The 11517-nt window shown below is 49.1% G+C and overlaps 1 protein-coding gene across 7 annotated transcripts in view; it reads right to left on the reverse strand.

Moving 5' to 3' along the window:
• The window catches only part of ZNF664 (zinc finger protein 664), a 35974-nt gene that overhangs the window by 13663 nt on the left and 10794 nt on the right, over positions 1 to 11517 (reverse strand). For 2 of the 7 annotated variants that reach the window (XM_023523887.1, XM_023523889.1), the window contains exon 2: positions 7526 to 7617. The exons of 2 other annotated variants lie outside the window; for them this stretch is intronic. The gene's annotated coding sequence lies outside the window, so the exon portion shown is untranslated. Of the gene's footprint in view, positions 1 to 5791; positions 5814 to 7525; positions 7621 to 11517 lie in introns of those variants that run through there. 3 more of the 7 variants (XM_023523886.1, XM_023523888.1, XM_011381093.2) reach the window with 2 other exon arrangements.

An 11517-nucleotide genomic window follows, 5' to 3' on the forward strand; every position in this document is an offset into this window, starting at 1 on the left:
TGGAGTGGGACGCTGGCAGAGTCCCTGGCTGTCGGTCCTCTGTGAAGCAGGGAGCAAGGCCATCTGCTGAGTAGGAGAGGACGAGCGGGGAGCCTGGCGGTGACAGGAACACAGAGAGGGCCAGAAACAGTCGCGTGCCGGGCAGGAGAGCGCCGTGACCAGAGCAGAGTGGCTGCCAGAGTCGAGGGTGGTCAGAGACCAGTCCCGCAGGGCCGTCCGCAGGCGCAGTGTGAGGCAGGAACGCAGACTCAGCTGAGTTTCTGCGGGGCCGTTTTTGTCAAATGGGAATGATCGAAGTGCAAAGGGGCCATCTGCCCCGAAGACACCAGCACCCCATTCCAATCCACATTTTGGCCTTCATGGCCCAACAGGGAAAATCATCAGCCCCAGGCGCCTCCGCGGTCTCCGGGCTACCCGACACCTGGTGGCCCCTTCTCCGCGATCACTCTCCCTGACGCCCGGCCTCTCCTCGCTCCCAGCGGACGGCCACGACGAGTCCTCCTCGGAGAAGGCCCTCAGCACCCTGCCACCAAACTACACACATGCGTGCCCCGCACAATTCCAGGCCTCGTCCTTGGGCCAGTGGAAGATACGACCAGGACTCTGCTCCGGGCTCAGCCCACCGTCCGTCCCTCTCACGGCTCAGCTGGGTTCACACTCTAAAATGTACTGTTATCTGCAATTCAGACTGCTGGCTCAGAAAACCTCAAATCATCTGAAAATAACTATATCATTATTTTGTCATAAAAGTCAACTGAAAATTACTTTTCTTGTTTTTGAGAAAATACAACCACTTCAAGAAATTCTAATACTGCAGATCTTTCTCATAAAGCACTGACTATAAAAATCCCACTCGATCGTAACAGACTCTTCGATGTTTGTTAAATCTATTTAACACTGTATCTCTGTTTTGACAGAACGTTTTTACTTGAAAGAATGACTGACAACCTGGTTATGCAGACTTGGGTACTGGGCAGACATTTCGGTTAACAGGAAACAACTGATGGTATTTGTTGCCAATGGTCAAATCCGAGCTTTCAAGCAAAAACTGGGATTTTGGAAAACTTGTGTCTGCCACCATGAGCTCCGCAGCTTCCCAACACTTGAGACTTTCTGATGAGGTTGACAGTGACACTAACAGACATGACTTTCTGGATATTATACATAATGAAATGTGAACATGGCAGGATGTGTGTAACTCAGTGAACCAATGTTTTCCGAAGGACCAATGTGTGCGGTAGTGAAATCACTGTGGGTAGAAGATCCATTTAAATCTCGGAAGCTAAGCAGGGTCGGGCCTGGTTAGTATTTGGATGGGAGACCACCTAGGAAGACTAGGTGCTGTAGGAGTAAAAAATAAAAAAATAAGGGACTGTAAGCTGACAAGGTCCTTGCAATCTATGAGGTCAACCAAGGGTTGCCTCGCCTAAAAAATAATAAATTTTAAAAAAGAGCCATTCAAAGTGAGAGCGACCAGTGGCTTCAATGCACCAGAGTACAAGAAGTACGTTGATCCAGTTTCAGATCACGTGTTGCAGCCCACCTGTAAGAACCTACTGCTTGTCAGGTTCTGGTGTTGTGTCACAGATGAGCTCGCAATATCTGAAAAGGCTACTAAAATCACTTTTCCAACTACATTATCTGGGCAAGGCCGGATGTCTTCATCTACTTCAATGAAAACAACATATTGCAATAGAATGAATACAGAAGCAGATGTCTTATTTAAGCCTCATACATTTAAAGACATTTGCCAAAATGTAAATATTGCCAGTCTGCCTACTAAATGTTTTTTTAGAAAATAGCTGTTTTTCATAAAAATGTCATTTGTGTTAACATGTAATGGTTTTACCATCATTTTTAAAATAAATTAGTCAATAAATATTTTTTAGTTTTCATTTCTATTGTGGTAGGTATTGATGCTTGTAACTCACATGAACAGACAGCTCTTTGGGGGTCCTTAACACTTTAAAGTGTAAAAGGATCCAGAGAAAAAAAAAGGGGGGGGGTTTGAAATTCCATCTTACGCTCACTTTTTTTAAAAGCTCAAAAGTGAACAGACTCTGAGATTAACACTGACTTGTAGCTAGTAACTTCCATCATCAGCCATTTTTATTCTGGATGTAAGAAAAATGCCTCCCAAATTCCTCCGAAGTACTTTCCAAGTCAAGTTTTGTACACCAGAAGACTTTAAAAGGTGACTACTACAAGAAAAAACTCTCTACCCAGGGAGACGTTGTATAAAGGGTTCAGAAACCGCCTCAGCAGACAGCAATCTGCGAGTGTGTCCTTGTAGGACTTCGATTTCCAGATCCAAGGCCATGTAACCCTATCGTATACTGTCCCCCTGGTCATAATGGATGCCCCTGTTCACAGGACAGAACGTGGAACATGTTCCCAGCCCAGCCAGGAACTCCTCCCTCACAAATTATCAGGAAGTCCCCAAATCAACACCATCAGACATTAATTTGGCAGCAGTGCAGCACTAAGGGAAGTAAGGCCTGTGCTTGGCCTTTTCCTACAGGCCTTGGCACGCAAAAAATAAGTGGAAAGGCCATTTATGGGCTTCATGCTGCCCAGGACCAGGGCTAAGAGGTTATCTGTTCCGTGCAAGGCCACCACTCCCTGCTTGCCTCAAGGATCTGGGCGTGCGACAGGCAGGGTCGATCTCCTCGCTGATCTCCACTACACGTCCAGTCTAAAATACACATGACAAAGTACAGGAAGACCTCACTACTTAAGCTACATAGGCCCAGTCCACTTGATTTTTGCTCAGCTATTTGTCTCAGAATAAATCCATTACAGCAGTCACTTGTAACTCATTGATTAGGACTGTGCAATGCCAAAGCCTTTCTATTTTGCTTTTACCATCACCATCAGCCCTGGAACAGAAGACACTGGCAGCCAGGAAGATATCCTCCTGGCTGCCGAGGGCGGTCCCATGTCCCGAACAGGCCCTTCAGAGTCCCCGTCCTTTTTCGAGTACCCCACTCTTCTGGATACCAGAGCTGCTCCTCCCATTCCCTTGGCAACTGGACGCTAACGGATCTCAGGGAAGCCCCATCTTACAAGGTCCGAGACCTCTCGCCTTGGGAGTGGCTCTCAGAAAGCCTCTGGAGGAAGGTCCCCCTTGCCTTCCCAAGCACTCTACTGTGGCCACTAAAGGCCTCTAGCTAGTCTACTCCTCACACGTCATCGATCTGAGCTGACAACACCCTTGGAGGCCCAATGGTCAGGCCGTGGTTCTGAGGTGGGCTTCCTCGTCTTCCCGGGCTCACTCAGGCATGGCGAGCTGGAGGTGGTCACATTGGGAGGGCAGTCTCACCTACGGTGGCCCAAGCACGTACTCTAAGGCCTGAGCCTAAATCCCTGCGGCCGAACCGCACCCAACACCACCCCAGCCACAGAACACGGTCCCGGCTCCAATCCAGCCAAGGGCCCGCTCGGGTGCTCACGCACCGCACCCATCGTCAGACTGCCACGCACTGCTAAAGCTGGAGCCCAGGGCCTGCCCCTCACAGTCCGGCAGTCAGCGCTGGCGGCCACTCGGCAGCAGCTCAACAACACGCCCTGACTGTGCCTGAGGTTCCCCGACCTCCCGCAACTAAGGGCAGTAGCTAAGGATTTGGGCTCTGGGCTCTAATGAGCTACAGGGAAGAGAGCTGCTTGCTCCTTGTCCTCAGGACAACTGCTCTTCGTGTGACCTGGCCTACTGACTCCTTAGGGAGAAAAGGTAAAAGATAAAAGACGACGCATCTGATTTTTCTTTAACTAGAAATTACCACAAAGACTATGAAATTAGGTCCAGAAAAGAGCGACAGAAAGTACAGAGGGAATGACGCCAGGCTTTCTCGAGTCTGAGAAGGATAACTGCGTATGTTATTAAAGCGATAAAGAATGACAGAGGTGTACATTCCTCTGCTTTCCTTCGGCCAAGTCCTCCCACAAAAAGGCCTGCAGAATGACACAGAGGGGGTGTAGGCCTTGGCTCTGCCACTCGCTACGTGATCGTGGCTGATCTCAGCCTGATCTGTGAAACTCTGGATAATGATGTCTGTAAAGCTTTGCTGTGGTAATTAAAGAAGATAACGAATGTGAAAGTGCCCACAGCACAGCTGAGGCTAAGTAAATATGAGTCTCCTCGGCTCCCTATTTTAATTAGTGCATGACACCCTCATTCATTCGTCAGGAACGTCACTGCTCAGGCGGAGGCTCCCAGGACCTGACCACCCACCTCCCTGTCACAGGGCCCCTCCTCTCCAAAGCCGAGCGCAGCTTCCGTCCCTATGAGTGTCCCCTGCGCCTCGCTTCTGCCCCAAAGGTTCCCCTCTTGACCCTCTACTTATAGGACTGTTTTAAAATACATCCGACTTTAGTGACACCTCCTCACGGTTGGGACTCGTCATTTTCCCTGCTCTTCGACACGGCATACAGAAACGCCTGAGTAATGGGACAGAATATGAGCTGCTTCAGCGATGGCCCATACGTGAATACCACATTCAAGGCATGAGTTTATCTTATCTCGCTAGTAAATGTGTAACAAACATATGCATTAGGAATCATGATAATTTGGTGAGAACACAGGACTTTCAATCAAAAGTCCTAAGTTCAAACTATTGCTCTGATACCGTATAACTGTGTGACCATCAGCTTCAGTTTACTCATCCATGAAATGGAGACAGTAAAACCTACTGCCAGTCGTGCAGATGTTCACTCTCACTCTCAAAATGCGGGGGTTAAATGCCTCACTATTCACTCTGTCCTCAGGAAGGAGGGACACTGTTGGGGGTCTGAAAAAAAATCTTTTGGGACACAATCAGGATGCCCAGAGAGTCAGTGCGCTGGCAACGCACTCTGGCCTGCAGAATTTGCCTTCGTCCGCCCCTTCTGCCCAGCTGACTCCTTTGGATCTGTCTTCCTCCAGAGGCCAGCCTTCCACACCTGGGAAGGGGCCAGGGGACGGCTCCAGCTCAGAGGACCAGCAGGAGCTGGCTGGGGCGGGGGTGCGGAGGCAGCAGGGGAGGCTCATGTCAGGTGAACTCTAATGACGCTCACCGCTCAGGTGAGCATGGCTCTCCTTCATTAAACCTGCTTCCTCCTTCTACTATTGGGAACAGTAAGGCCCAAAGGGACAAAATCCACATTCAGGCCTAGGGGAAAAAAAAAAAAAAAGACTAGAAAGCTCAAGTTACCCTGGGGAGAGGCAAAAGAAGTCACACGGGGCCCAACCTGGCTAACTAAGGGAAGGAAAAAGTCAGGCCTGGGTGATCTTAATCGAAATAAAAAGTGGATTTTTAGCAAGGCTGTCCTCAGTGACATTGGGAGTAGGGGTATCATAGTAGCTGGCAGGTCAAAAGATCAGGGATTTGAGATTCTGGCTGTTTTTCTAAATGCATTTTTTAAATTGTGATAAAAAACCACCACCACCATCACCACGTAACAGCAATTTGATCTTAACCACTTCTAAGTGTGTAGTTAGTCCAGCAGTGTGAAAAGCATACTCGCATTGTGAAAAAGACCTCCAGAACTTTTCATCTTGCAGAACTGAAACACGGTACCCAGGGACCAACCCCCCTCCCCCGCCCCGCAGCCCCTAGGAACCACCATTCCACTTTGTTTCCATGAATTTGACTACTTTAAATATCTCGGATTCTGACTATTTTTGTACCTGGGTCACAACCCATAACTTGCACTGTTTGGCAAACCAAAGCAAGCACGCCCGGGGCAGAGGTCTGTGGAGCAGCTTGCCCGGGAAGCACAAGTGCAAGAGCGCTTCCCGGACGTGAAGACTCACACAGGGACGACACAGGTCCCGAAATCGGATGAGATCTGGCGATCCGAAGTCAGGATTAGCACGGATAGAGATTCCTCATCACCCCACTCTCAAAGAGGGCCAGGGATGGTTACGACAAACAGCGCAGAACTCCGGCGCTTGGGCTGCTGACTTGGCAGGACTGGCACTGGTTGGGGGTCGGCGTGACTGTGGAAACGCATGGGATCAAAGACTAGCATCGAACCCGGCCAGAGGTCTCAGCAGCCACCCTCACGTCTACATACTCCAGGCGGAATCAATCGTGCACGGGGCTGAACTAGCTAGGCCTGAGACTCCAATTCCCGCTGCGGCATTCCATAAGCTCGGCCGGATCACATGGAGAACTCCTTTTCCCTGGATCACTGATAACCTTGAGCTTGAGACCAAAGTGAGCACTGGCAGGAATGGGAATTCATACAATACTGGACCTATATCTCAGGCCTCATCGCTCATATTAAGCAGGGTGGCTGAGGATACCCAAGGCAGCACGGGCAAGGATGGAGCCAGAAAGAGACAGAGAGGAGAGAGAACACTTGCACGACGCCAAGGCATACCTGCCCAGACTTCCCACCGGGGCCATCACCTGGAAATCAGGCGGGTCCGTCCAGGAGCAGCTTCAGCGTCCCCGCTCTGGCCATGTGAAGTTAGGCAAGAGAAAAGCTACCACCTGCCCGTGGGCTTCGCCTTCTAACCGGGTATAGCAACTGGGCCCACTAGGACGGAGGTCACCAGCATGTCCTCTACCTCCCCAATTCTCTCCACACAGTGGGAAAGTGAAGTCGGGGAAGGGAGAAGCCCGGAAGTGAGAAGTCGACCTGTGGCAGTCGGGAGAGACAAAAAGCCGCCCGCACGCCCCCAAGTCCAGCGGTTACGGAGACAGGGTTCTCCCCTCTCCGCTTCCTCACTGTGCGTGGAAATAATGCAAAATGTCGTTAGGTGTGTGAACCAGACCCAGACTGCACATTCGGCTAGAGTATTCTGGGTTTCGGCAATGACAAAGATGAATAAATACCTGTCCTATGTAAGACATGTGTTCTCTTCTTGAGTTAAGGTGAAGAAAAAAAATCATTTAAAAATGGTCACAAATCAATGGCTCAAAGGAAAAAATGCTTGTACCATAGACATGACGGCTCTCAGAATCAAGTGCGCACAGAGACTCACGTAAAACCACAATCGCCAGGGCTGAGGACTTCAGAGCCCTCCTATTTAAGGACCAGGCTGTTGTTCAGGCTTTGGGAACACACACCAGGAACTGAGGGAGTAACGCTCTCAGCTGGAAAAAAGTTTGCTATCTCAGTGACTAAAGGAATAATGGGAAAGAAAACCAGAGGCTGGCGTGAGTCCAGAAACGGGGTTTCTGGTCCAGAAAAAGCCCCCACGACATCTGAGGGAAATGGGACAGGCAGAGTGACGCCGTAACAGTGATGGCTCACGAGAAACTCCGGGAGAAAGCCCAATTGCAGAGGAACAAAGAACTCTGAATAGGACAAAGAGGTCTCTGATGTCTTTATAGAGTTAATAAGGAGGGTTCTCCAAGGTCTAGGGAACACGAAAGCCAGAGAGGCAAGACTTTAGGGAAACCATGCAGCTGGGGTTTTCTCCCTCACTGTGCCCCAACGGGCACAGGCTCAGAAAACTCCAGAGATGGCTTCGGTTTAGAAATACTTGAGGGGAATTCTCCATGTAGGAAAATGGTGAATCAAGGGGAAAACTTACCACAGTGCCAGGAGTCAAAACCCCCCCGACATTCCAGAAGCAGCAGCAGAGGAGGGCCCACAGTGGCTGAAGGGCTATAGAAGCCTTGGAGCCTGCTGGGTTGGAGAGATGCAGAGAAAAAAGTAGAAGGTTTGTACGGTGGCAAACTCAGGATCACAAAGCTGCTGAAGAACTGGCTGTCATAAATGTGCGTTCCCAGCTCGGAAGACGGGGCAGACCCACTACCTACGGGATTTATATAAATACATGGGAGTCAAGGCATGTACAGGCAAAGAGGGGCTGAGAACATGAGAAACGCCGGGCAGGAAAACCCAGGCAGCCCGCACGACTTCACTCCAGGAGCGCATCAGAACCGGCCTCCTGCAGGAATGTTACCCAAACTGAGTTTTAGGTTCACAGGTACCAGACACTGGAGAGCTGACTCAGATGGGCTGGAATCCTAGAAAAAATCCAAGCATTTTTTCTCATTTATGTTTCAGTCGAGAGGGGTGCGGAGGAGCAGAAACTGGAGTCCGGTGCATACCCTGGCACTACCACCTACTAGCTGTGCAACCTTCCCCAGAGAGGTTAAGAATGGAGTTAATGGGGGTAACAAAGGCACCTGACCCTGTAAGACACCCTTACAAGGTAGTTTAAGGATTAAACAAGTTAATGCATGAGAAGTACTTAAAATAGTGCCTGGAAAATTTTAAGGGTTCAACAAAGATTAGCCATCATTATTTTATTTATTCCATCTATTACCTCCCCCCTCTGCTATATTCGATAATTGCAAAGAGTAGTTTGGGGAACTTCACTTTTCCTTAGGAAGTATGACGACACATTAAGGGACTTCGGCATCAAAATGCTACCATTCTGACATTCAGATGGGACATTTAGTACTTGTTCTACATTTCGTGAATCTGGGGATGGTATTAAATTACTGAATGTCTATACCGTTCCCCAGGACTTTGAGGGAGAAAAACTACGTGAAGCACACGAGGTTTGAATTACCTCTTTGCTAACAGCTACCTGAAGTCGCTGTATCATGTTTAGCAGAAATCACTAACATGTGAAATAGGACCCTACAGAGTGCCCTGAGTGACCATGCAATGTCAGAGACTGAATAAACTAGGAAGAAAATGGAAAGTGAAATGCTTTCCATATACTTAGACTTTAGTTTCTCTATGGGAACAAAGGGTTGACCTAAATGGAGGCTATTAGCAGGAACACATCTGGAGGAAGTCTGAATGGGTCTCCTTCTGGGCCAGGCTGTGCCCTCCTTACTGAACCACCCATGCCCACCTCGTGCCTGCTCACCTGCACCCCATCTAATGGGAAATGCCTCAGCTTTCAGGGCAGGCCCAGTCTGCCATGGGCCACAGGGCCACTGCCCTCACCTCGCCACAGGTTAGAGACCAAGGACAGACATTGAGAGCTTAACATGGCCTTTTCATCACACGACCTCTGATGTGGCTGGGATCAATAATAAAAGCAGCAACAAAGTCAGATTCCCGATTCTGAGCCCGAGGTGATCAGCTGTGAGAGGTGAAGCTGAGGCTCTGATGTAACAGGACCTGGAGGTCATGAGCAAACCACAGCAGTGAGGAGGCAGACCCAGCTGGGGAGAAAACATGGCAAGAGATGCCGAGAGGCCTGCTGACTACAGGGCAGACGGCGCTCACCTCTGAGCTGCCTTCGTCCCTGACCGTGCTGACACCACATCCTGTTTCTTAAAATGTTCTAAATTACTCTCTCTGCTCCTCACGACCAAAAAAGCACTAACTCAAAGTTACTTCAGCTCTGCTGAGGGTGGCATTTTCCCAGGAGGCGGCTTAGAGCCTCCAACGAACAGATTCCTGGCAAGTGCACCCCGGCAGACATGCGTACTTATCCCGTACTTATCCTGGCAGAGCAGGGCTGTCTCGGCCCTTGGGCACAGTCCCTAGGGCTTAAGAGCAACTTAAGGGCTGATGAAAATGTTTGAACCTGAAAAAAATATTGACTGGATGCAAAACATGAAAAGAAAACTCTAAAATCAAAGTTAATAAATGTTTGTCTATGACTAGTCACATGAAGCTTAAGTCATAGTTTTGTATAAACTAATTTCATGCAGGACATGGGTGCAATTTTAATGTCTGGTATATGACATAGTAAAGGCCACCAGAGATAAGAGTGCTGAGGTCTTCCAAGGTCTTCAAACCAGTCCCCGCAGAAGTGGACAAGTTTGGGCTTAAGTTGGAATCCGCTCGCCCTACCCTTTGTATAAGTTCGCACTTTAAATACCATGCCTTAGCCCTCAAAACCGAGCAGTGCGAAGTTATAAATCAACCCTCATCTCCCAAATTAAAATTTATTATTTCAGTACTTCTGATACTGAGTCTATTTTCTTTTCTCAATAATATGTTAAATAAATGAAGCCAAACTATTAGCCACCCTATTCAGTTTATCAAAAAGAAAAAAAAAAGTTATTCGTGATTACGACTTGTCCTATACATTTAAAGGATTTAACAAATTTTCACATTTGTCAGAATAAATCAAAAATTGGTCACATTTACTCTCTTTCCTGGTGTAAGAACCCCCTCAAATGTCACGAACAGACCTAAACACTCTCTTCCATTTGGTCAGAGTTCCAATCTGAGCAAAATAGGAGGGGTCACAGAAGTTACACAAAACTTTACATCTCATACCTGAGATGACAACGATTTAAAAGAAAGGAAAGAAAAAGTGCAGGAGCTCCCTTCCGGCAGTCGCGCTGGTTAGGCGCTGGTTAGGCGTTGGTTAGGCGCTGGTTAGGCGCTGGTTAGGCGCTGGTTAGGCTCTGCACCCCACGCGGACACGCCCCGCCTGCTCTCAGCACGGCTCCAGCCTGGCCATGGGCACCGATTCGCTCTTCACTTCCGCTGCTGAACTCACCCACGAATGCCTACACCTCTGTTTCCACCTCCTCTCTACGCCCTCAATCCACTCCCAAACACGCCCCCCACACACCACTCCTGCAAAACCACTCTCAAAGCCACCATCTCCTGCCCGCCAAATCCTAACGCCATCCGCCATGGTTCATTCTTTGGCTCCTAGTTTACACGTCTCCTCGGTCCCCAACTCCCCACGCTGTCTCACCTCTCCACCAGCTCCCCTGAGGGCACTGACCATTTCTTTTACTCCTGCTTCCTAAACACAGGTGTCCTCTGAAGGTAGGTCCTGACTCCACTTTCTAGCTCAACCGCCTGCCTGGCTTGAATGAGGGCCCTTCCCAGGATGATAATGCCACATTCTCCTATAACCAGTCTGTCTTCTTACCTGTATTGCCAACTGCCTATGGGAATATTTCCCCATCATCCCACGAAGAACTGAAAATCACTAATTCATCATATTCCAAGTCCCTGTAAAATGTAACATCTTCCCTCAACAATGACCCCAACAAGGAACTTGCAAGCCAAGTCTCTCCTTCCCCCGCAACCCTACTCAGCTTTCAACCGTTTCCTCTTGACTTTTCTTCTTCCAGCATTTAAATACCATGCAAAGTCTCTTCTATCTTAAGGAGAACCAACAGTTAATCCTAAGCCTTCTCTAGCTGTCATTCGTCCTTCCCCTAGCCCCGGTTTCCCCATCCAGGCTTCTTCAATTTCTAAAGGCTCACTTCCCATTCATTCCTCAACCTGACTCCACAGCACTGAAGCTCCTCCTGGCCAAACCCAAAGGCGTCTGTCATTCCCCACCTTCCTGGGCATCTCCCACCACACTCCCTCGGCTCACCTCTGTGACTCAGCGGCCTCTGGGCTCTGCTCGCTACATAAACCCCAATTCCCAGCCTGCCTGGAGAGCTCCTGCCCTCCGTAAGTGCTGGCTAGTGTCCCCATGGCTTCCCAAATGACACGCACACCACTCTGAACCATCGAGTACACTGGCTATTAAAAAAATCTTTCACAAGTATCGTCTTTTCACTGTTCATAAAGCCTCCAGAGGGCACTCAAACACTCGCTCAGAAACCCTAGCAGATATTATGCCAAGGTCCT

This window comes from Pteropus vampyrus, unplaced genomic scaffold, assembly GCF_000151845.1.
Source record: "Pteropus vampyrus isolate Shadow unplaced genomic scaffold, Pvam_2.0 Scaffold430, whole genome shotgun sequence".
Lineage (NCBI taxonomy): Eukaryota > Metazoa > Chordata > Mammalia > Chiroptera > Pteropodidae > Pteropus > Pteropus vampyrus.